The 26,328-nt window shown below is 56.3% G+C and overlaps 1 protein-coding gene across 1 annotated transcript in view; it reads right to left on the bottom strand.

Moving 5' to 3' along the window:
* Positions 1 to 25,933, bottom strand: part of LOC122382266 (ankyrin repeat and BTB/POZ domain-containing protein 2-like) — a 96,064-nt gene extending 70,131 nt beyond the window's left edge. The window contains exons 1-2 of the mRNA XM_043367371.1: positions 25,770 to 25,933; positions 7,663 to 7,696 (exon numbers count right to left, since the gene is read on the bottom strand). The gene's annotated coding sequence lies outside the window, so the exon portion shown is untranslated. The remainder of the gene's footprint in view (positions 1 to 7,662; positions 7,697 to 25,769) is intronic.
* Positions 25,934 to 26,328: the final 395 nt, after the last annotated feature.

Below are 26,328 nucleotides of genomic sequence, written 5' to 3'. Positions count from 1 at the left end.
GAGACCCTGCTCTGGACCCGTGTACCGGCTCCTCCGAGATACGCCACTCTTCAGCCGCCAGCAGCGCCGCATTCCAGCGCCTGTCACGTGACCGGGTCCGGTCGCAGCCAGCTGATTCGACCCCGTCCCGGCCGGCCGGCCGGGCCGCGCAGCTGATTGTGAGTTATTGCTCTGATTAGTGCGTTCCCTTTAGCGCTCGAGAGGCGCGTGATTGCGACCGAGCCACTGACAGCGACAAAGCGATGTGCCTGTTTGGAGGTGCGCGCGGCACCGCTGACCGGCCGGCAGGGCCGCGGGTCGGCCCGGGTCGTCCCGCGGCCCGCGATACATCACTGTGCACAGTGCAGCTCGCGCTCGGCCGGCGCCGCGGTGACTGAGAGTGCCGCGCGCACCGGGACGACGGGTCGAGTGGCACCCCGCCACGAGACAAACAGGCGCGGCGCCGCTGCACGCGCCCCAGCCCGCCCCGCACCGCCGACTGCAATCATGCAAATGACTCCGTTTTCTCTGGTATTGCTTTTTGTGCCGCTTCTTATTACCATATGGGGGTCAAGCGATTCGACCGCACCGTATAGGTGCTTGTTATAAACGGATCTGGGGAGGGGTTGACTTCAGAGTGCATGTGGCTGGATTCTTAGTTGACTGGTTTTGACTGACTGGTAGAACGAGTGAACGAATGATTCAAATGATTGACCGAGAGCCAGCCGCCGTAAAGAACCACTGGCTGCCGGGCCGGTAGTTAATTGACCAGCCGTATGACGGATATGTTTTTGACAGGTCCACTCAACTGGCCGGCAGTTGACCAATAACTGGACCCGGTGGGCAGTTATATGCAGACGGCTGGATGACTGACGATCAGACTGGTCCTCAGCTCGCAGTGTTGGTGGATCGTGCGGTTGCTGCTTACGTAAGCCACTGGCGCGACGAGCTCGCACGTCTGCTGGGATGTGGATCCGAACAACGCTCCATAACCCATGTGACAATCGCTCGTATCATCAGAGACGGCAGCCTCAGCGCGACGGTCAGTCATCAACAGTCGGTCACAGTCCCAGTATATAAAAAATACGCAGTCACAGGATAAAATACACAGGAAACACACAGTCCGAGTCCAGCAGCCAAGTAGCGGATCGAGCCAGAACGAAAATCAGGACGTCCTCAGGCATCATCCATTCTTCAGTCATCATTCATCAGTCATCAGTCATCACTCATCAGTCATCAGTCATCAGCCATCAGTCATCAGTGACCCAGAGTCGAATCCGAGTCGGAGCAGAGTCGGGGCTGGCGCCTAGAGTGGCAGCATAGCGAGCTCATCACTCTTATCGGCAGACTACTCTTTCTGCCATGCTATTCTTCTTGAATAACTCTTCCAATCTCCCCAAGAGAAGCGTTGGAGGCAGGTGACCACCTCTGCAGACCCCCAAATCATCCCGCCTCCACACCTCCACTCGAGCACGACTCTGCTGCGCGCAGCGCCGAGCAGAGGAGCCGGCGCTTGACCGGGGAGCGGAGGCCACTTATCGTGGCATTATGCGGCCCGGCCGGCGGCATGCGTGACTGCATTCCAGCGAGGAGCAGGCCGGCACGCAGCTCCGAGAAGCGGCCCGGACGCGTGCCGCCTCGGGTCGCGGCTCTGTTCGGGTCGGACCGCACGCCCCCGGCCGGCCAGACCGGAGCTGCATTTATACACACTGTGGTAAATGCAAAGGATGAGAAGGAACGCCAGAGAACGTGCATGGTAAAAGTCATTGCTGACTTAGTCACTAAGCAGCCATGCCCTGCAAGTTCCTTTCCAACAATAATGTGTACCACCGGAACATTTTCGAATAGAACAAAATCGACGCAAGCCAATAGGCGTGGTTACAAAAGGCAGTTAGACAAAAATGCGACCTGCCAGTTTGCTTGAAGTCACGCTTCACCAAAAACTGAACTGCACTCGTTGACTGAGCGCAAGATATAAACACCTTGCCATTCACATGTTGGCGCTTGGCGAGGGTTTGACCATCCATTATTTAGCTGTGATTCCTCCGAGGATATTTGGCCACTAGCGCGTGCCTTCTGCAAATCGCCGTCGTACCATTTCTGAGGTCAGCCAGGGTCAGAGAAAATTGTGTGAAGACTCGGTCAAAAGAAGCATGCAGGTAGCCGTTATCTTAAACGTTTTTATTGCGAGAGGCGCTATTACTTTTGCTGCCGCGAAATTACCATAACCAAAGTTCATAGGCCACCGGAGATCATCATTTGGTGAAAGCGGGGACACGGACTACTACCGAGTCAATCATATAAACATTGGGTGAAACCTTTCGGCACGTTAGCGTTCCTCAGCGTTCATTAATACCATCGTCTAATTGTCATCTCGCCTACACCCGATGGAAATGCGGCGGCGCCCCGCAGCCCGCGCTGCTGAGCGCGCAGCTCCGCCGGTCGGCGGCCTCGGAGCTCGTCAGCAGACAAGTGTGTCAAAGCTGCGTTTAGAGAGGCGATACCCGACAATTACGGCGGTATCAATCACCATTGCTGGCCGCCGGCGGCGCTCGGCGCCAGCCATCAGCGGCCGGCCGCCGAGCGATCGGCGCTCACTAATGTCCGCCGACCGCCGGCCGTAAACAGGGGAAGTGCGCCGACGATCGTATCGCGCGCGCCTCATATGCCGCAGAACAAATAATGGTGGCTTACTTTGGGATCGCCCTGACCTCAGACGGTTTCTGTAAAACTAGACTCGACTTTCGTAGCTGAGGTGAAAATGACATGGACAATTGGAGATCGATGGCAACGGTCCACACAAAGTGGCACCGTGCTTCAGATGGGTTATTGGTCGGCATTCCCGGCATGATTGTTGGTTCTGGCGTTGGTTCTGCTGCCATGGTGCTGGCCGGCAGACTGGTGATTGGTTTCACTCCCTCGTCACTCCACCGGCGGCTGAGTGACGTCGTCGTCAGTCCAGCCACGACTGAAGGCACGTCGTGCCCGCCCCGGCGGCTCCCATATCAAACGGACCGCGCGCGTGGACTCTCCGCGCCGGCATCTCATCAGTGCGGGCCTCCGCGCAGAGAGGAGCGGCCGGAGCCGGCGGTGGTCGCCAGTGTCACCGCTGCGGCCAATTATTGGATCCGGGCGCCGGGGATGACGGTGGAACGTCCCAAGCCACTCACGGCGGCCCAGAACAATGACCGGCGTCTGGCCGGCGGGCGTTCGTGAAACGTGTTCGCTCTGGCCGCCGGCTCGGGCCAAAATTGGTCCGGTGACGCCTTCACGCTCGATCGTGGACTGGGTGTGACCTTCAGAGCGCCGTGCAGAAAATGGAGCGCCCTGGGACGTGGCGCCGTCCACGGGAGCCTTGAACTTGGCGAACGGCCAGTGGATGTCACTGCCGCTGCGGAGGACCATCAGCCATGCATCTGGCGTACCCTGGGAGGCGTAATTACAGACAGAGAGCGGCGTGGCCACACCGGCTCTCTCCTGAATGTGATCACGTCAGCAGCGCTGGCCAGTAACTACAACTCCGGTGGCTCCTGCTGCCTCTATAGACAGAAGCTAAAAATAGAGACAGCTACCAGATAGGTATTACAATCAAGCTTCAGCTGTAGAGGTCATGCGTTCATAAGTCTATCCGACAAAGGTGTGATCGGCTGTCAGTCGTTGTGACCGGCTGTGAGCTGCTCTGAGCCCTTTGACCGGCTCCTAACCACTATGACCCGTTCTGACCCGCTGTGAGCCCGTGTGAGCTGTTCTGACCCTCAGTGAGCCACTCTAGCCCACTGTAGGCCGCTGTAACCCGCCATAATCTGCCGTGAGCCATTCTAATCCGTTGTGGGCCACTGTGAGGGGCCACTCTGATCATCTGTGGGCCGTTCTGACCCGTTCTGACCCGCTGTAACCAGCCGCGGTCGGCGCGCTGGCCGCCCACCTTCCACCCGTCCGGCAAAGAGCAGAGCCGGAGAGCCGGAGAGGCGGCCCATGGCGGCCACCTGCCCGCACCGGCGATCCGACGAGCCCACTATCTCAATCACATCGGACGCGCCGACGTGGCCGGCATCCCAAGGTGCGAGCGGGGCCGGCGCCGGGCGCGCGCGGCCGCGCCACGCGGTCACCGCCGCGGCAGCCGCCCGGTGGACGGGTTACAGCTGCTGGTACTTCGGGAGGACGAAGGAGCACGGTGGCACTCCGGGGCTCAGGTGGATCGCAAAACGTTCTGCGATGGTCTGCAGAGCTGAACCGTGTGCAAATTGTATTGAGTTGGAGTAACTGACCTCATGGTAACATCTATTTACCAAGGAGCTCGACGCACATCAAAATCGGCTGGTTCCCCAGCAATGAGCGCAATACCACTTGGGTCTTGAGTTCACTGGGCGCCAGGGACCAGTACGCCCATCCCTCCTCCCTGAAGTACAGGCCACGTGGTCCGTTCTGAAGTCTGCATGCTGCTGAATTATGTTTGTTGCCCGTTTACGGCCGGCTTCCAAACGTGGGAACGGCCGCTGCCGCGGTTCATGGTGAGCCCCCATAACGCCACAAGTGAGTGATACATACTGCTGCCGACACGCAATGCCAGTCTCGAGATCTCCGTGCCACTAAACCGGGCATAGTTGGCCGTCTTTTCTCCGAGACGGGCCCAGCTCATGCGCAGTAAAGCTCAAACATCCACACCGCTGACTGAAATGAACAAACCTACGCTCTGCTCCACAAAAATATATAACAGTGGCCATCCGGAGCGATCCTGTTCCATTTCTGGAGCCCGTTCGGCCGACCGTTCGGCCTGGTGGTCCTGGGGGCGTGCCTTGCATCAGCGGCGGCTCGGCCCGGCCCGGCTACCGCGCTGCGGAGGTGCGCCTGCCGGCGGCACGTAGCGCGCGCGGCCGCCGGTCTCTGGTGGCACACTTCCGCCGGCTGCCGCAGAGGCCCTTCAGGAGCGGCACTGCACACAGCGGCTGATGGAGCCGGCGCCGGCCCTCCCCACACACCCACAAACGGCACCCCCGATCACGTGATCAATCTACACCGCGCCGGCTGTAATTTGGAAATTACCGAGGCAGCACGCGCGGGATTATTGAAGTCAGCCGTCCCGGTCATGCATGATTCAGCCCGCCACAGCGGCCCTGTTTGACGTCACCCGCCTCAGCAGCGAGCTCTCCGCGGCGACCAAAACGGGGCTGGGTGTTTTCGATGGCCGGGAGGCGCTGCTTTCCGACCCAGTGCGGCTGCGGCCGGCGCGCCGGGTCGGTATGGCCGGCTGCACGGCGCTATCACATAGTGCCGGGTGCCAGGGAGCGGACCGGACCGGTTTGCTGGTAGGTACGCTGCCGGGCCGCTACTACCGCCGCGTGGCCGCCGGCGCTCGGTGGCCGGCTCAGGACCGGCTGGTCGGACCAGGACTGGGTGCTCATGGTTGCAATATCGGCTCAGGACCGACCCGCCCGCCTAGCACAAATGGCTAGTGAGCTTTCGTCGCGGCCGTCGGACCAGGAGTTGTCGGCTCAGGACCCGGACTGATGGTCTGAGTTCAGCCGCGCTGCTCACTCGTCAGAACTCATCGAGTCTTCACCAGCTGGACCAACTGGGACTGGCCAGAAACAACAAGCGACGTTTGATAGGAAGGCTCAGCCACAAACGGGGGCTAACGTTAAAAAAAAAATCGAGTTCAACTTCGACCATCCAGCCAGTGAATGCAGAAACTGCGCCGATCTGCGGTTCCATGCTTAGTCGAGAAGGTCACAGAAATTACATAAGTTACTAGATACTGTAAATCGCTGAGAAGAGACTGAGCCCAGTAGCCAGCTGTCATGTCATATCTGTTACGATGATCTGAGGATGAGTACGAACACTCGGGCTGACGACTTCTGTGCACTCTCTCGGCCCGACCCGTGGGAGAGCTGCCGGCCCGTCCTGCAGACGGCCGGTGCAGTACAGGGTAGCTCACGGCGACCGGCGATAAAGATAAATCGGCTGCCGGCCAGCTATGGCGGGGTCGGCCCAGTAATACAGAGGTCAGGGATGCCACGGTGAGAACAGGCCGTTACACACGCCGGGAGAGGGGGAGAGGGAGGGGAGAGGGTGGGAGGAGGACCGATCGTGTCCTGCGAGAGCTGAGGCTACGAGTTCAATACAGGCGTACAGCTGCCAATCAAATAGCCCGATATAGCGCAGCTTACTCAGGCATAGAGCATGGTTGAGCAAAAAGGCAACCTAAATGGCGATATTCATATCGACCTACACAGTACACAAGTAGCCTGAATGGGAGGCATTTCAACATATAAAACCCTATCTGGCACACTGGCAGCCCATACGGCGATATACACACCTCTATGTAGATTGTAGAGCTCCAGTGAACAAACAGGTAGCCTGGCTTGTGGCAGCTCAATGGGCCGGGCCCTGCCCAACGATGTTAATGGAGCGGGGTGCGGCTCTGATGAGTTTTACGAGTCCGCCGCAAAGCTCACTAAGCTCCGGATCGAGAACGCAGAGCTGGGTGCGCCAGCACGCCATGCGCTACTGCTCTATAAAACAGCTGACCCACGCATCATGGGACTAACTCAAGCATTAACATATGCTTATAGGTCAGCATTGGCGCATATAAAATGCAGAAAGACACTTCGCTACCGAGGTTTTCAACCATACCACTCAGCAGAGGCGAAATTTTTAGGCTCTACCGGTATTTCTGCTCGTTCCGGAAGGCACCTGGTCCGTCTAACCGCAGTAGCCCATCAACTGGTGGGCGGGCGGCGGTCCAATGTCAGAGTTTGGACCGGTCCGTGGTGGTCCGACCCGTCCTGCTGGGATTCCTGCGCTCCCGAGGAGCGCGGCCACCTCCCGGTCGGCAGGTCAGCGGCCGGCGCACCCCGGCACGCAGTCCGGCACGGATAGAGGGCGGGCTGACCGAGCTGCCACTCAGCACTCCCGACACTCGGCTGGACACTCAGAGGGCGACCGACCTCAGGACTAACCAGCACTTGGGGTTGACACACCTGACTGACACTCGAGACCGACACTGATCTGGAACAAACAGTCTACGAGTTTACCTATTTAGACCTCCCTTTGAATACCTATATAATCTGAAACCGGCAAAAACGTGAGAATGGATGTTGCTTCGAACGGTCAGCATGGATGTAAGTCGTCCGGAACGCACCAAAAGGCGCTCGAATTACCGGAGCATTATGCACATTCCAGAAATGATTAAGGCTGAGTCTAGATTAATGTGGTGATCTCATGCAACACCATCAGAGTCGTTAATGTATAGGGAACCATCCGATAAAACAACGTACCCTACTTCAGTTTAACCGAAGAAATGCATGCCAGCAAGTGTGTGATGAGAATAGCCATCCACATCGGAATAAACAAGCAGATACCACTGGAAGGCGTTACCAAGATCCATGCATAGCGACTGTGCCGTATATTGTGATGTCATGCAGTTTCGATTTCTGCACTTACGACCGCGAGTTTGGCGCTGAGTGCGATATGTTCCCAGCCCGTTCATCAATGATTCAGCCATTCAGGGGTCCGGTCTTATCAAAATCCCCATATGCAGGGAGGTGTACATCGGTATTTTGCATAATAAACCAATCGAGTTCAATAATACCGTGACAGCCAGTCGCCAGTAGAGGCGATCCATCAGAATAATAGAGTGAAAACGGCCCGGCAAATGAAAGGGTTTACCGGGATTTTCCATACCTGATTCGATGCGGCGGCGGTCAGTCGGTTAGCCCTGCAAACAAGACAGCTTTGTTAGAACTCGCTCAGAGGAGGGGTATCATGGGGCGCTGCCGAGACTGGACTGCAGCCGAGCGTAAAGCTGGCTGCTGCTGCCGATGAAGGTAGCGTGGCGGTGGCGGCGCGGTGGTAGGTGTGCGTTTTGTATGTTTATGCACATATAGATAGGAACTCTGTAGTTCGAAAACATAACTTAGTTGAAAGTTCTATTTCTTGGGGGGGGGGGGGTACCTACAGAAAAAGGCGTCTGGTCCGCTGAGGGTATCTGCGTCAAAAGAAAAAAAAAACAACCGTAAGACAGAAAGGTGAATACCACATGCCTTCCTACCTACACTGCCCGATTTACCGGGTCATTTGATTTTAATTGTACGTTGATTTGACACAAGCTTGTCATTAGCGAGTACGAGCAGCAAAACGAGCTCTAATAAAAAGTACAACGAACAAAAAGATCAGCAACATCTTTCAAGTAACTACAGTCGGCGGGATGTTCTAAAAGAGCTCTTGGCATCCCGAACATTCAATATTAATGAACCATTTGTCGGGTGTGGTATGCGGAATGTGCAAGGGGTTAATGAGTTCGACAGTCACTCTGTGCATTCTGATCACTGCCTTCCGTTCGAGATCCGTTGGACCGCGCGCCGCGCTGACCAACGCGGCCCGGGGAAGACTCCGAATGCGGCAGCCCACGCTGCAGCGCGTGTTTGAATGTGGTCTTCTGCCACGATGATACCAAGTGACCTATCGAGTGACCTCTCGAATGAGCTATGCACATCAGCAGGGAACACAAAATCCTGCAGGCCGCAGGATTTTCTTCCTGCAGCATCCCATCCTTTTGTAAATGAACTTGCAAGGACATGAGCCTAAGCGCAGCCCGTTCGCGGCAACCAACATCAGGTTGCAAGCATCACGTGATGTACCACGTTACGTCCACTGTTCTCCCTTGCGGACGTCACGTGGTGTGTCCGCGGCCGACTGCACCTGGTGGCTGCGCTGAGCGGCTGAGCTGGCAGTTCGACAGAGGAATGTGGGCGGCCCGGCCGCTGACCGGCCCCAGACGGGCCACCACGTGACCGGCTTACGTCACCGGTGGAACGGTGGACAGCGCTTGATTCACGGCTACGAGAAGCTCCGAATTTGAGACGGCCCGGCAGCCGCCGCCAGAGCTGACTGAACGCAGTAACGGTATCGACCCGACGGACTTGTTCGTCGGTCGACATTTCGATCTTTTAGAGACGAAAATAATTGGTGAAATTATAAAGGGATCCGCAAAAATGTCAGTACATGAACGGCAGCCTATCACGAAGCTGGTCATGGTCCAAAACTGCGCCTGACAGCCTTTTGTAGCCGTCAGCCGACCGGACCCGACGATGTCCTTTTCTACGAATTGCTGAACTATCCGTACTATAATGCTTTTAAGAATACATTTACTAGTCCTACGTTCAATGACACCGCTACCCACAGGAACGTACCAACATGGGTAGGGTTATCTCGCGTAAGCACCCCAAGCGGGATTTGTACGCTGACGACGCTTAGCAGCGTCCAAAAGCCAAACCGGAAGCGTTTGTGCTGGCGGGTTTAATTTAGTAGCCGGCGTTTCCAGGAAGGGCCGAGCCGCCGCGCCGCTCAGTGACCGCTGACCACCGGGTCTCGGTGCTGATCCGCTGATCGCTGACCACCGCGTCTCGGCGCTGATCACTGACCGCTGACCGCGCCGCGTCTCGGCGCTGATCCGCCCCAGCCTGTGGCCTGTCCGACTGTCCGCCGCCGGCCGGGTCTGTGGCCTGTCGGACGGTCCGCCGCTCAGACGCGGGGATTCGGAGGAGGACTGGCATTCCTGTGGCTCCGAGATGCCACTCAGGCGGTCGGAACGAGCCGAGAGCCCGGTCGGTTCTCTGGCGAGGTGAGGTGACGGTCAAACCCAGCCTAGCGCATCGCCGGACAGCTAGGTAGGACCCGGTAGGATCTCGATCCATACTCGATAGGACTCGACCTGACCCGATCCAACCTGACCAGACCCCACCTTACCTGGCTTCACCTGATCTCGAGGTAACTCTGAGGGCCAATCGGCCCGATTCGACTGCTCAGATCTGACCAGTGTCTCAGTCCAAAAACTCAATACCGTCCCGAACAGGTGTGGATCAAGTCAGAGGTCCTCCCTCGGTGAAGCTGAAAGGCACCCCTCCCAGCTGCGGCGGGCGGCTCCCCGGCCACGAGCCGGTCAGAGGCGGCCACTCCCGCCCCTCGGCTAAATATAGACCCTAATAGGCCGGCAGTAAACCAAGGTGGGCAATTAGCATGCATGGAGAGGTCGCACGTGTCCAAGGGGGCGCCCGGCTGTGAATTCACAAACCAGTATCGCATGGCACCAGAAAACACTGAAAAGGTAACTTTAGATGATCAGTAGGCATTACAAAGGAGTGAATAATGATTCCATTTAATTGAAATGAAATATATTTGGGTATTTTACAATTCGCAATGTTGAATTAGTGGCTAGTGGATACCCACTTGGCAGCTCAGAAATGAATAATGATAAATAGTAATATGCCGTGTTGTTTGATGAAATAACGCTTGAAAGTGGTGGGGACACGAATTGACCCAACCACAAAAAGTCGATGCATTACAACCAGCATTGTTACTCCACCCGCCTTCCTTCAACAATCAATTAACCCGGCAGTTGCTGGGGTATTTCGCCACCCACCGTTTGCTGGGGGGGGGGGGCGTTAAACGCCCCCAGCCGATAACTCGAGAACCAATAGGCGCAGCGAAACGCACGAGGCGGCAAACGAAAGAGCGCGACGAGACGCTTCAGATGAGTACTTTGAAATTGAATTTTGAGGTCACAGGTCGGGTCAAGGTCAGGTCAAACACCTGAAATCGGGCTTTCAGTAGCATGGACTTCAGGGCTTCGCAATGGGCGCCTCTCGTCATAAACGTTGTCAAAACGGTGCACAATCCATCATATAAGGCCTACAAGAGTGTCAGCTCCATGTAGGGGTCAGTCAAGCATAGGTCAGGGTCAAGGTCAGGTCAACCGGGTAGGCACATATCCCCGAAAATCAAAACTGATATTCGCAGCCTGCGACACATGTTTTATGGGTAATTTGGGGCGTAGAACCCGATGGTGACATTCATTTTATCGTATGTGTACGTGTTTGGCTCAAAAAGTTCAATTTAAGAAATGTATGTATCATGGTCGTGAAGAAGTCGCGAGAAATTGCCAAGATTCAGTTCAAGATTTTGGAAAATGCAGAACGATAATCAATAATCGAAGATAGCCATTTGATTGTGCATGGTATTGGCAGTCTAATGGCGTTTACGGCATGTCTGTATGTCTATTCTGTGATTTTATATAATTTTTTGAACATATGCCGTTTTTGGTCGAAAACTCAGAAATCATGACGTCACTAAAACCTCGATAGGGGAGAGTGGGGTAAGATGCCCAGGGTGGGAAAGACGCCCCACCCCCTCTAGCGGCGAAACAAAGAATCGGACCTGGAAATTAATGTTCTTAGCGTAAAGCGGAAACCTGACTTGTTAACTGCACAAAAAATTACGACGCTCAGTTGGGCAACGGCTGGCTGATGATTGCATGTTTTTTATTTGCTGCTTTCAAAAAATATTTTGGTGTCAAAACAATGTAAATATCAAAGAAGGTAAATAATTTTTGCGTCCCTTGCTATATTCGTGATACATTACCATGCGTGTACTGTGTCCCAAACAGTTTGTTTCAGGGTGTAGTTTTATGGCTAACAAATTGTACTGATTTAATGTTACTTCGGTACCTTGGGGTAAGATGCCCCCTGTCCTGATGGGGAAAGACGCCCCCCTAAATCCGTAGGCTGTCCTTCAAACAGCCCGTCAAATCATTTATTACATACTTGTGATGTAGACAAAAGCCGATCTGGGACTATTGAGAGTCCAGTACGGTTGGGTGCTCCCCATGCCGGTCTCTCGGCCCACATAGCGACTTTTTGGGCGGCATCTGACTCTGAGAGCCCTCAGGACGGCCTCTGTGGGCCCCATTATTGGCTCCAGGGCCCCTCACGACATCCTTTGAGGGCTCCCATGTTGGCCCCACGGGCCGCGCTGGCATCAGAGGTCCCCACGATGGGCTCGAGGGCCCTCAAGCATCATGAAGACCTATAAGAGCCCCACAGTGGTCTCCGAACGCCACCGCGGAGGCTTGTTTGGCCGCGCTGGACTATGATGGCCCTAACGATGACCTCTAAAGCCCCTTACGACTACTTTTGCGGGCCCTTATGATGACGTTTGGTGTCTACTGCAGGCTCGAAGGGACTACTGATTCGTTCATGCGATTCACGTGCCCATTTATGTCACTTATAGTGCAGGGGGCATCTTTCCCAACGTCAGGGGGCGTCTTTCCCACCCTGTGGGGTAAGATGCCCCCTTTCACTTCTTCAGGAAAATGCTTAATAGCAAAAAAAGTTATAATATTTTAGGCACGAAAGTGTGATATTTTTGGAGAAAAATGATGTCGGCTTCCGTTGAAACTCCAAGTTGTTGCTTTCCCATCGTCATTTTCGAAAAATATATGACATAGCGAAACCCTGGGCATCTTTCCCCACTCTCCCCTATCTCAAAAATTTTCCGACCGATTTTTTTGAAACTTTGTCACAATAAACTTCAATCAATTCCCTACAGGTACCCAAATTTTGGCGCGCCTGCGGCGCGCAATTTTTATGCTATGGCCCGGCGAAAAAAGTGGGGGCGTTTAACGCCCCCCCCCCAGCAACTCGCGGGTTAATAGTTCCTCGCTCCCCACATTCTCCAACTCCTCCCCGATGCAAATGACCCACAGCGTGCCGGCCTACTCCAGCTCCCATCCGCGCCATTCTTGGGTCGGCCGTCACCATCTCTGTCACCGCCGTCACCCCCCGGGACGCGTTACCGCTGACCTGACAGGCCTCCATTCCACTGTCTGAGGTCTGAGAACCTCCGAGGTCTCAGCGCCTCACCACGTCACCTCGAGTGGCGAGCCGCAGCCCCTCAGCCGCCTCGCGGGGCCTCGCGGGGCCGCCCCTCAGCCGTCTCAGTGCGGTGAATAGTGCACGCATTCCGGGCATAGCCGGGTGACAGGCGGGCCGGGCTGGGGCGGGCCGGCCGTCTTCCACTCGGCGAGCCCTCCGATCAGGGCGGGGCCCAGACCGAGCGGGGGAGACGAGGGGAGACGGAGAAGGAGACGGAGAGGGAGACGAGGTGGAGACGGGACGGAGATGATGTGACCGAATGAAAGGAGACAATGGAAAGAGAAGGGAAAATAGTGGAAGAAGAGAGAGGGAGGGGAGACAGAAGAGCACAACCTGTTACGTAACTGCTACGCTTGGAGAGCCTCTGCCACAGACAGCACAATACTGGGCTGGGGATACGACAGACACCTTCAGAGGTCATCAGGAACGGCCCGTGACAGCGAGGGCATACCACGCCCAAACAGCAAATACGCTAAGTTAGCTAAGCTGAATGCAGTGAAGTGTTGCGTTTAGTTTCCAGCGTAGAAAGCGTGCTTCATTTTTACCAGTCAGTCGAGGCCGTTCTATCATGCGCCCGGTCCTCCATGAGGTCAGTCCTCGAGAGAGAGAGAGAGAGAGAGAGAGAGAGAGAGAGAGAGAGAGAGAGAGAGAGAGAGAGAGAGAGAGAGAGAGAGAGAGAGAGAGAGAGAGAGAGAGAAAGAGAAAGAGAAAGAGAAAGAGAAAGAGAAAGAGAAAGAGAAAGAGAAAGAGAAAGAGAAAGAGAAAGAGAAAGAGAAAGAGAAAGAGAAAGAGAAAGAGAAAGAGAAAGAGAAAGAGAAAGAGAAAGAGAAAGAGAAAGAGAAAGAGAAAGAGAAAGAGAAAGAGAAAGAGAAAGAGAAAGAGAAAGAGAAAGAGAAAGAGAAAGAGAAAGAGAAAGAGAAAGAGAGAGAGAGAGAGAGAGAGAGAGAGAGAGAGAGAGAGAGAGAGAGAGAGAGAGAGAGAGAGAGAGAGAGAGAGAGAGAGAGAGAGAGAGAGAGAGAGAGAGAGAGAGAGAGAGAGAGAGAGAGAGAGAGAGAGAGAGAGAGAGAGAGAGAGAGAGAGAGAGAGAGAGAGAGAGAGAGAGAGAGAGAGAGAGAGAGAGAGAGAGAGAGAGAGAGAGAGAGAGAGAGAGAGAGAGAGAGAGAGAGTCCCTGTCTCCAGGAAGGACATCTGAGACGGCTTGTAACGCCAGGAATTCCGACCGCTCCGACCACCGCGCCGCGGCGCCGATCAGCTGACCGGACTCGGTCCGCATCTGACCAGACTTGGCCCGTATCTGAGCGGACTCGGTCCGCATCTGACTAGACTAACGGCGTGTAGGCCCGCCTCTGACCGGATTCGGTCCATCTCTGACCGGACTCGGTTCATCTCTGACCGGACTCGGCCGTCCGGCGAGTTAGGAGCTGCTGCTGGCGCCAATGGCGAGCCCAGACCTATGTAAAGCCCGATTATGAAGCGAGCGACTCATGCGACTCTCCGCGGCTCTCGACTGTCATGGTCTGATGCAGTGTGTTCGATCAGCCACGTCAACGTTCAGCGGTCGGTCAGCTCCCAGCGATTACCACTCAGCCGTCCGCAGCCATCGGTTAGTGTTCAGTGACCAGCCGCCAACGGTTGACAGCCAGCGGTCAGCGGTCACTCAGCGGTCAGCGGTCAGCGCGGAGACGGGCCCGCCGCCGCCCAGGGCGCCGATGAAGCCGTCGGGCCGCCGGCCGGCCGATCGCCGGTCCTGGAATGCCGGCCGTGCGCGCAGCATCTCTGCCCATCTCCCCGCTGCGTCGTCCCTGCCGGCCCAGTGTTTATCCGACTATGACAAATGAAGTGGCCGGGCACCGACGGTGGGGCGCGCGCCTCCTCCGCGTCCGCCCGACGGCGGTCGCCGGGTCGACACCGCCCCTTCCCTGCGGCGCACGGCCGGGCGGACTGACCGAGCCATGCAGGTGAACAACGGAACTGACCGAGCTATGCAGGCCGAACAGAGGTTTCGCCGGCTGATAGCGAGCAGCCAGCGCACAGGTGGGGCGCTGCACGTCCAGAGAGCTTCTTAATTAATTAGCGTCCATGATGAACGGCGTGATACATCACTGCGGAGCCGCGGCAGCTAGACGCGAACGCACAGGCGTCGGCTCGAGATGACGAAACACTCCGTCTGATGAATTAGTCTCCCTGGCCGGCCACTGGAATTGCATGCGGCCGAATTATCCATCGCGATTAGCGGTCCCTCAGCGGCTGGCCTGTAATCACACACAGTTTATCACCGTGCACGAAAACACCCATTCCCCAAATATTGACCGAGCTAAGGGTGAGGAATGGGTCGGCGCGCGGCGACCACACGGGGCGCAGCCGACCCCCGCCGGGCCGGCACAGCGCGTTAACCAATCGCTATTAACACATTTATCCCATCAGCGCAGGGCGATCGGCCCGCTGCGGTGGGGGCGCCGGCGTCAAACGAGCCAGTAACCAAGCGATGAGGGGCAGTGGACGGTGGGTGGGAGTCCAAGGGTGGCATGAGGCGGTCGGTCCATGAAAGGAGACGCAGCAACAATGTGTTCTAATTACCCTGGCTTGTAAATGGAGGCAGTCGGCTTTCAGTCGACAGTCGGCTTTGATGACTGGGACATTCGAACCTCTAAGAAATAGGTAATTATAATTACAGCAAAGTCCTCAGGTGCTCTGGCAATTGTTCTGTGGTTTCCGCTTGGACATACCCAGAGCACCAAAGAGTCGACATACCCTTCCGCCCCACTTATAGTGACAGACTGGGACAGCTCGACTGTCACCGGGCGGCGGCCAGTCCCGTCTCCTCGCGGGAGGCGCTCGTTTCGGGCTGGTTCAGGGATCACGCCGCGCCGCCGGCCTCCAACTACTCTCAGCCGGTCTCCGCCTCTTCGGCAGACGGTGCGGCAGTCGGCGGCCTCCCACTGCAAGTCACTCACATACCATTACAGACATGGCCTAAGTAAATAACAGCCAAGGCCGCACGTCGGCGGCCGTCTCGGCCGGTCGGCGCCCTCCGCGGCGCGGCTACTGTTGGGCGCCGGCGCCAGATGCGCTCCAAATGCAGGCCGGCACCGCCGGCGGCCGGCGCTCTGCACGGAGCCGCTCCACATCGGGTGCCGCTCTGCAGCGCGCCCGCAGAGCCGCCCAGACTCAATGGCCGGTCGTGCCGGCAGTGACAGCGCCCGGTGGGAGCGGGTGTCGCCGTGATGGGATGGACGGGAGCGGCGCGGCGCACGGTGCGGGGTAGTGGCAGGCAGAACCGCCGGACGGACCCGGCACCGTGGGTGGTGGGAGGTGCAGGGGAGGTGGCAGCCGGGAGCGCTTGCTCGCCAGCGGTTCTAGTCAAGCTGATAGGAAGAGTTCAGGCTTTATGCGTGAAACAGAGGTTATTTTAATGAATCGCTGTAATAGATGTAGACATGTGGTCTCAAATGATCACATAACTTAATAGTTTTGCTTTGGATCACGAAGCAATCACTTAATTCGTCCTTTGATCAATGCACGATGTAATTTCATATCACACTGTTACGTAACACATGACGATACGGCAAAGCCTCATCACGAACGTTCTCTATCCCTTCCCACACCTTTCCCACAGCCTCAGTGACCCCTTGCACAGGTCACCAACGCATTGATCTCTGACATGCAGTGTCTCCATCCCCAAACTGGGGCCGAGGATAGGACGTTCGGTGCCACCAGCCATCCGCCGCGCCGCTGACCACCACAGCGCTGAGGTCATTTGGATTCCGACGTTTTTACATCGTCGCTTTTACGAGGCGATAACACCGTTTTTGCACGAACCGCCTCCATTCCTCTGTTTACGGCCGGCCTTTCGGCGGCTGCCAGGTCTGGTCGCCGGGTCGGCACAGTCTCCTTTGTACAACAGCTGGAGTCGAGCCCTCGGTATGCGCACTGAATCGACGGATGATTTCGTCCATGGTCTGGTCTCATATAAGGTTTGCGCAGTCAACACGCGAGCACAGCGAACGCAATTGGTCCTGTGGTTGAAGTTATACGAACGGCATCGGCGCATCAGGTGTACGACGACAAACGGTATCGTCGTAAATCCAATTACTTGCTTTCCAGATGTATAACATGACACAGATGTAGGCCGCAGGCATAACACATGACCTGGCGCACTGACCACCCAATTTACCGGTACGTCTTTAGCGATTCAAGTGTCACAGCAGGTGGATAGTCGGTTAATGTAGAGCACAGCCACTCGTGACCGACCCGATCTGACCTGACCATCGCGTGACCCCGCCAGATGCGAGTCATTTGCGTCTCGCGTCCCCCAGCTGGCTGGCGTGGTGTGTGGCGGGCAGCGGCGGGCTCTGTCGGTGTGTGTGGTGGCCAGCGGGTCCCGTCGACCCGTCCGGTCCGCCCGCCGCCGACCGGCCGACCGCCGCCACCCGCCGGCCACGCACGGCGGTGATTACATGGTCACTCACCCACCGCCAAATGCCCGGGACGACAGCTAATTTGACTGGATCCATCTGTTCTGCCGAACGCCGGCCGGCCGGCTGAAAAATGGGCCCACCGCGCGAGAGGCGGCCGCCGCGGCGGAGAGGAGCGGCCGCTCCACTGCCGCCCGACTCCCCATCGGCAGGAAAACTCGGCCGTAATTACCCAGCCTGATAAATGACGCGAATGAGTGAATTCGAAACAGCGTTATCTCCGCTATAAAATGCTCCTTGTCTCAGCGACTGCTGAGCGCCCTCACAAGGTCATCTAGTTATCGTTATTCTTGGGACGGGCGGAAGGGCAGCGGAGATTCGGCCCACTATCTTCAGACCAGGCAGAGGATACGGGTACGGTAGCCAGGACAAAGCGCCCGCGTCCGCCCCCTTTCACCTTGGCTCGTGTTTCCTTTTTTAAGGCACGACTGAAATATAGTTTGACCCAATTATGTGACGGCAGCTTAACTCCGCCCCCTTTCCCCTCCCGACATGTATCATACGAGTCGACCCATCGCGCTCGTGGATATCATGTCGGCGCGCAGCCGAAATCGCCTCCAAAGAGGGCCCGCCGAAATGAATGGTCGACCATATCTCTCTCGCCAAAAGAATGCCTTTGGTGGGGCCCCGCGCGGCGAACAAAGCCCTGCTCGCTGGCGATACGGTCCATTTGGTCGTCTGACGTCAGGACCGGCCGGCTGCGGTCGGTGAGGAGTCGGTCAGATTCAGTAGCTACTCCAGAAGGCCTCACCCAACAGCACGATACCCAGTGCTGCAAGGGGATAGCTTGTTTCAGCGTCCTGTCTCTCCGTTCCACCTCTCCGTCTTGGGTCTCCAGCTTGTCCCTCCGACTTCCCTCCACATCGTGTTCCTGTGTCCACCCGAGCGCCGTGTCTCTTCGTCTTGTCTCGGAGTCTTGTCTCCGAGTCGTGTATCAGTGTCGTGTCTCCGGGCAGCGTCTCGGTGTCCCGTCCGAGCACTCAATGTGACGCGACCGGGCTCGGCGCTGCCCGAGCGACCCGTCCTGCGAGCCTGACAGGCCCCCGACGTTTGATCCGCGGACAATGCCGGCATTTGTCAGCGGGCCGCTGCAGAGCCGCGCGGCGCTCACGAAGGCCGCTCCTCTGCGCCGAGCGACCCCAGAGACTAGCGATAGCCGAGGGTCGGGTGTCGTAGGTCGGCGAGCCGGTGACCGACCGAGACGCACCAGCGTCGAACAGGACGGTGAGCTGTGGAACTGCAGCATACTATCCGATCGGTAACAACATGTTGAACGTCAGCTCCCGTCCAATCCCCGATCGAACCTCGCTCGTTACCAGCCTGGTCGGGCCGATGACGCGCCGCCGCGCCGCGCACACTGGTCGGAAACGCCCTCACGAGAGGCCACGGGCGATTCCGGAGTTTCGGATTATTTTTTATATAGATCGATTTGAAATTGATCAAATTATTATACTTAGGCCAAAAAACTAATCCGGGTGACCAAAAATAACTGTAATCAGCCCTCGAAGATGGGGTATCCCAGAACTCGGAAACTGACGCGGAGCAAGAGGTTTCTTGAGCCGGATATTCAGAGTATTATTGCTGATAGACACCAAATTGAAATCCCACATATTATGCATCAAAATGTTCGTTATGAAGTTGCCGACTGGTCAGTGCAAAAATTTTGGTATACCTTTTCCCTAACTAGGATGTACTATAGCTTTTTTATGAAGGCTCTCCTACAGTGATTCTGGAATATAACTGCAAAGTTTAGGTAAGGAAACAACAGGTAGTCCCATCTAGTTCCACTCTGATTTTTTGTGAGATGAAGTAGGATTTAAATTTACACCAGGGCAACATAAAAGCTAACTGCGCATATTTGCGCAAAATTTGCAGGAGCCGCTCTTCCTACCCAACTACCGCCCGCCCCGCTCCAGTTTTGGCTCGGCCGCCGCGCCCGGCTTACGCTGACCTGTGTGGCCTGCACGCATCCATGCGTAGTTGACTGGTCATTAAAAACAGATGCGCTCGAGTTTATGAATTTTGTGAAAAGCGCGTTTTATGTATGCATTTATGTATGTATTGACATCAAAAGCCTTCCACATATTGCGTGGCGATTACGGCTTGCATTTAGAGAGCCTTGCTATTGACAACCATCACTCGGCTGAAGAAAGTGGAAATTGAAACCTTCGTGAATATAAGACGCTGCAAATATAGGGCACCTGTCACTGACGTCGGGTTACCTTGGGCCGTCTTTTTACATTAAATCACAATTCCGGTATTTAACCCTGGCCGGACCGATTGGTTTTCTATATTGACCGGGGAGGGTTGGTACAACTCCCTCGCCGTTTCGCCTCTAATTGAGCTAGAGCCTCGCGGAAAAAACAAGCTTGTGTGCCGTTATAAGACGCAAAAATTAGGTACTACCCGATTTTAAGGTCTTAGGTCAGCCAGTGACCTTAGTGACCTTCTTAGGTCAGGTAAGTGCCACAAGGCACGGGCTCGGTTTTAGGTTAATTACTTTGCCAAAAATGGTCGCACTGCCGCGATTTTGGCATCATCGTGTTTGTCTAGCTCAGGAGCGTCGAATGCTATACTTGGTGTTCGGGTGAAGTCAACTTAAGGTGTTAACTTCGGGTCAAGGTCAGGTCGGAGCCCCTCAGGTCACGAAAATGGTTGAAGGAGGTCATATTGCATATCATTCGATTCGGCAGGTCTTCCTGAGTCCAATGGTGGCTTTCCCGACTCTCTAGCTCCATCTGATCAGGAGTTATTGACGAAAAACTTATATGGCCTTAGTGACGTCATAAATGACGTCACGCAAAGTCAACAATGCTAAAGTCAAGCACTGGACCTTGCAAGGAGTGCATGAAACCATTCCCGGTGCCCGAATAGCAGCTCCCAATTTCCCTTGTTGACTTAAAGTGGTGCTAGATCCTGTATTATACTCAATTATGACGTCATAACTTAACAGATTCACGTCATATATTTGGTGCTTGACATACAAATGATAGCTTACATATGACAGAGAAGGTATGCAAAGTTTTATGAAGTTTGCTTCACTAGTTGTGGAATAACAAGCAAAAAACTTTTGCGGAAAGGCCGCTGGCCTCTCGCTGGAGCGTTTCCGACCAGTGTGCGCCGGTCCACGGGTGGCGAATCCGCAAGGTCACCTTTACACGCGGCTCTGCTTTTTGTGGCAAACACTTTCCGCATGACGGGCGGTCGGCAGGCTGTGTCGCGCACGTTCGCTCGAGTGTTTATATTGGTTCTCGCTTCCCAGCTCGCCGGTATTTTCAGCCGGTTTCCACTGAGTGCGTGACGATTTGTTCTCTGTCAAATTCGCATACCAATGAGGTTTTTGAAGCCGCCGACAATTACGAAATCGAGAGGAATGCAGGGAGCGCCGCGGCGCGTCACACCAGCTCCTGCTGCCGAAACGCCGAGGCGGGAACCCAGAGGAGATTGCCGAAAAAAACGGTCATCGCGTCGAAACGGTACAGCGGCGAGCAGTAATCCGCGGCGGGCGGAGCGTCCCCCGCGGTCCAACAGCAGTAAATTCACTCGTAAATTCGGCCGGCCAGTGGCACAGCGTGACGCTGTTCTCGGCTGGCCACTGGGACGGCGCGGCGGCGCGCGGCCGGCCGCCGACGTCGCCCACATTCCGCGAGAGGTCAGCGCGCGCCGGTGGGCAGCCGCCGGCCGTGCGTCGCCGGCCGGACCGCGCCGGGCTTCCCGGCGGCGGCGCCGACCACGCGGCATCAGGTGCGCTGCAGCGGAGGCGGCACCCGCTCCGGCAGTGACCGGGCAGATTACGGGCCGCGCCGGCGCCGCCCATTGTCCCCGAGATGTGCGCGCCGGCAGCGGCGGCCAGAGACCGTTTTTGCCGGACACATGGTGCGCAAGGACAGGAGAAAAACAGCGCCGCGGCCGCCGCAGTAGCCGGCCACCGGCTCCTCCGGCCAGATTCCATTAAAAACTATGACCGGGCAGTTTGGCGGCCGGCGCGTCGGCCGTGCGCCGCAGAGCGGGTCAGCCGCGGCGCGGCGCAGGTCAGGGCGCGCCAACCCGGCCGGACAAGAGGCCACGGTCCGACGCGCCTCTCGGAGCGGCACCGGCCCGCTGAGGCGACGACGTGACAGAAACGAGCCCGCTCGGTAAATTTGGGGTTGGCTCGGACGCGAGCGCAATTTATGGACGGCACCTTATTCCCTTTGGATGGGGTGGGAAGAACCATGCGGTGTGGTGGCAGGGGTAAATGATGGGCCACCAGTAATGTGCCAACCGAGGGCAGTTCAGAAAGTGGAGGCACCGCGGGCGGCGCGCCGCTCGGAGTGGCCGGCGCTGCCCACTGCCCAGAGAACCCAGTCAGAGCCGGGACCGGGCGGCAGTTCCATCAGGGTAAAGCACCGCTCCCCGCTGGACACTGCCGACGGCGCTGCGTATTTTCAGTGGCTCATGAAGGTTCCGTAATTGAATGACAAGTAATTATTGGAGTGTTTACAATGGCACGAACCAGGTGGGGTTCCAGCGGGGCATATACCACCCGGTGGGTGATGACTCAGGGAGCCGTGTTTATATCTATAAAACAATTTTTATCCAACTCCGTTTCATAAGTTACATTGTGAATGAAAAATAAGAGGTAGGTACTTGAAAATAGCCTGAAATGTGAAGAGTTCAATATAGGTATTTTTCCAACCTATAATAAATTAAGCAGAAGTTTTTGGTGAAGTCAGCATGCATGGCCTTTGCGGCGGCACATGTCCGTTCCAAGCAACACGCTAAAAAGCACACGACCAAGTACAGGGTTCAGGAAAGCTGCCATGGGTGCTCTATAAAGCAGCAGAGATAGCCATCGTACAAGAGCGGCTGCGGAGGGCACAGCACGCACAGCAGTAGTCGGGCCTCTTACCCGGCGAGGCCGTTAGGCTGCCGACGTGGAACACGACCCGTGCCGGCCGCCCACTTTACAGGCACTGTCCGTTAATGTTTATTAGCGTGTTTGGTGAGCGGCCACGTGCTGGAGCCGACCATGAGCCGCGCCTTCCCCGACTGCAGCGGCTCACCTCTGACCCCGGCCGGGGCGCGTGTAAACAACCATTGACCCCGCCCGGCCGACGGGCCGGCACTGAGACCGCTGCGCCGCCCGTCCCCGCTCAATCGGCCCGTGTTGCCATGGAGGTCAGCCCGAGTCGGACGGACATAAATTGAGGAATAATTCCAGCCGGCACGGCGCACGGGATGGCCAACAAAAAACGGCGGCATTCCAAAATGGTGCGGCCGGGCGCGAGAGGGCCGGCCGCGCCGACGGAGTCGGGTGGAGCGGCTTCACTGCGAAGGGCGGACCGGCGAGGCGGAGCACGAGTGTGCCCTGCCGTCCAGAGGCGATGACGTCGGAATATTTGGAATGTACGGATCTGGCTGTGCCTGACCTTTGCACTTTCACAAACATTAATCACGGAAAACGATGTTCCGTTAAAACAGCATAGTTCTTAAAATAATAGGCAGTTTACACCAGCAGTTGACTGATGCTCGACCGAGAGAGCGATGGTGCCGGTGTCGCAACACCAAAGTGTAAATGTGCTGCTCCTGCCTCCTGGTAGAAAGGTGGCTCTATACTGCGGCACATAACATCTGTGCTCGCTTTCTCGCGGGTCAAAAGGTCACGAAGACCGTTACAGTTATTAGTTCACTTCTCATTCTGACACTCGGCCGCCCGACAAGTGACAGTGGGACACTTTCAGCTCTGCCCGCCGTCCGCGAGAAAACGAGACCACAACGCCGAACAGAAACCTAACACCTGAGCCGCCGGTGACTGCGACTCGACACAGGAAGGCATCCCGGGCGGCGGCTGCGGCCGCGAGCGAGCCGATCGGTCGCCCGCGGCCGACCAAACCGCGGATTAAGCGGCCCAACAGGAAGAGCGAGCGGCGAGCCGACCGTAAACGTTTTCGCCTTGGAGAGGTGACAGCGGCCGGGGTAATCGCCGCCCGCGAGACACGCGCTTCCGAGCGATATATCACGGCGGCGGGCGGCCGGCCGGCCGGGCGGTGATCAATCGTCGGCAGTTCACACCGCGCGGGGGAGGGACTGCCGGCCGGGTACCGCGGCGACAAACACGGCGCACGGGGACAGCACAGCGCGGCCAGCAGCGGCGCGCCGGTGCGTCGCATTGTCTGACGGCCGCCGCGAGTGCCGCACCCCGCGCGCCGAGCGTGCGGCCCACAAAACCTTTTCCACAATAAAAAGAATCGGCAAACAAGCGGGTCGGCCGGCCGGCCATAGCCCGTCAATCAGTGACGGGGATCGGCATACCGCGCGCCGGACCGGGTCCGACCGGACGGACGGGCGGACGGTCGGACGGCCGGACGGGCGGACGGGCGGATGGGCAGACAGACGGACGGTCGGGCGGTCGGTCGGTCGGACGGACACTGCACTCGCTCAAGGAACGGCCTGGGTTACCGCACCGGCGCTGGTAGCACTAGGCCAGCGTAGTAGAGTAGTTACTGCGCCACTATTGCACTGCATTGTACTTGTAAGAAGGAGCAGCACTTGAAGTGGCAGCTAGACTGCACATGGATCGCAAGAAGTGACTCGAGCAGAGCTCGCAATGCGGAAAGCCTGTCCCCTACTCGAAAGAGACTGGGGGAGAGACCGCCCATCTCCATTGTCCGATGACATGCCTGTCAACTGCAGTGTGGCAGTGGTGAGAAAGGAGTGAAGTCCCATCATGGGTCCCAGCAACGCATCTCTTCGATGAAAGATGCCCTCCATCAAAGGATCCGATAGGGGCATAGCATAATCCTTCTCTGACACCTGGAAAGAACTATTACAAGTGAGGAGCAAAATAAAATGTTATAACAAACACAAGCTGTCTTCTCTGTAATCCGCTGTTTTGACTCCAATGCTCCAAACCACGCGGGCCTTTTCTGTTCGGCACGGGAGCCGGGCGCTGTCTGTGACCCGCACAAAGTGAGATCGATCCTCACCGGGGGCAGAGTTTTCCTCCCGGTCCACGCAGAGCGGGCGGGTCACGGCCGGCGCCGCCCCCCGCCGAATCGGTGCTGGTCCAGACAACAATAGCCGTACACCATTTACGACAATGACTGTGGCAAAGATGAGCGTTGTGCAACGGCCTGTGTCGGGAGCGGGCCGCGCCGGGCGGCGCGGGCCAGTCGGCGACGGGCATGAATATTAAATACGACCGCAGCAGATTGATAGTGCGCCCGTCCGACCGGCCGGGGAGTGTCTGTCTGTCTGTGAGTGCCTGCATGTACCGAGTGGCTGCCTGAGAGTGAAGGCCTGTCCCGAGACGTGGATGTCTGGATGTCTGTCTGTCTAAGAGTGTCTATCTGAAGGTCTGTCTATACAAGTTTCTGTTTGGGTGTGCGGTAGCTACAATACCTTGATGGGAAACCAATGATCCAGTCATCTGACTAATGCCCAGCTATGTCTGTGAACCAGCAATGTCTGTTAGCAAACCGCGACGGTGACCTAGTAATGTAAGCGGTTCCCTCAGCGACCGGCGCGGCGGCGCGGACTAGGCACCTCTGTGAGTCTAGGAGGCTCATTTTCACTGTGGACCGAATCGTTTGACATCTACCACAAAGGTCGGCAGCAATTATCATTTAATAATACTTCCCCATTTCGAGCATCAACTGGAAGGCTGGAGGAGGTGAAACTACTTCCTTGTGCTTATGATTAAACAGCTGCCAGAGGTCACATCCCAGCGTAACTGTGTTGTTTTCCCGGAACTAATAAAAAGTTTGACAATATTCTTAGGACAGTTGAAAAATGCTATAGTTGGAACGCTGAAAACTTCACAGCGAGCACTGATCAGTGCCACAAAAAGATGCAAACCAATTGAATCAGTAATCAACTTAGACACTGTAGCTGCGGCAAATGTAAATAGATGGCTGCATAGATACACAGTACGTTTGAATTAAATTCATTGTAGATTGCACGCTGCGCATTTACGTTGCATTGCCTCCCCGCCAAATCACGCAAATATGGTCATGGATTATTCGTCTATCGGTACATCAGAACAAAAATCCGGAGTAGTACGGTCACGCAAACTTTCAAACAGGATCCATTACAAGACCGTCTGAAAGCTGAATGAGTGACCTCAATGTGCACCAATCTTCCGATGGCAATCAATAAGGGAAAACAGCGACTCCGAGCTTGACAGTATGGACGAGCGCGGCACAGGTATGTGCCTTACTTTCAGGTACCTACAGCATTGACAAAATGGGAGATATTGCGTGTTATATAGCAAAATATGAATATTATAATATATGAACGGCTTTAGCGAAATGCATCAATAAACTACACGCAAATGTGATATCGTTTACCCCATAGCGACGGACCATTTTAGCTGAAGGCGATCATCGGTGGACTCTGAGACCTCCTCGATTTTATGCGCACGGAACATTCGTAAAAGACGCGCATAACAGGACTTTCACATGTCTTATTAGCATGCTGCATGCTGTTGAATCAATGGAGAAGTTACAGCAAGGCATATCAAGTAACGCCTTTTGCCTAGATGCGGTTCATGACTCACGCAAAAAGCGTGTGCGTGGGCTACATAAGCCACGAGTTCACCCCAGCACCGGCCCTCAGTCCTTACCTATCTGCTGTATCTCAGTCTCCCTCAGTATCGTCCGTACACGGCGGTCTCAGTCGTTCCTCGCTCTCTCTCACTCGCTCCCGTCACCACTCGGGACAACTGCGGTCCACCGGCGCACCGCTGCCGACGCGCCCGGGCCGAGACGACGGCCGCCGACTGGCACCGCTCGCCACGCACAGCTCGGCCGCGCCGGCCGGGCTGCCAACTGCGGCCGCCGGGGCTGCCAGATGGACCGACGGGCCGCCGCCGCCGCGCGACAGGCCGGCCCGTGATACCGGCTGCCGGCGACCCGCCGCGCCGGCACACGTGCAGGCATGCGGGCCCGCTCAGCCGGCTTCACAGCCGACACACGACTTTGGGGGTTCGATCTGTGTGCCACGGGGTTGTCAGAGAAAAGTTACATTGGCTAGAGAGACCCTAGAATCTAGATGTTTATTTCTCTGTGACCAGCAACTGGTTAAGGTTAAAAGACGAGGCAGGTGAGATAAAAGCCATTGCGAGAAACACGCGTTATTAAACCGGTCACAGGATACCGTTTAATGGCCAGCTGCTTTATAAA

Source organism: Amphibalanus amphitrite, unplaced genomic scaffold (assembly GCF_019059575.1).
Source record: "Amphibalanus amphitrite isolate SeventyFive unplaced genomic scaffold, NRLGWU_Aamphi_draft 000136F_arrow, whole genome shotgun sequence".
NCBI lineage: Eukaryota > Metazoa > Arthropoda > Thecostraca > Balanomorpha > Balanidae > Amphibalanus > Amphibalanus amphitrite.
Note: the sequence above shows the minus strand (reverse complement) of the source record. Positions and strands in the feature narration are given on the sequence as shown.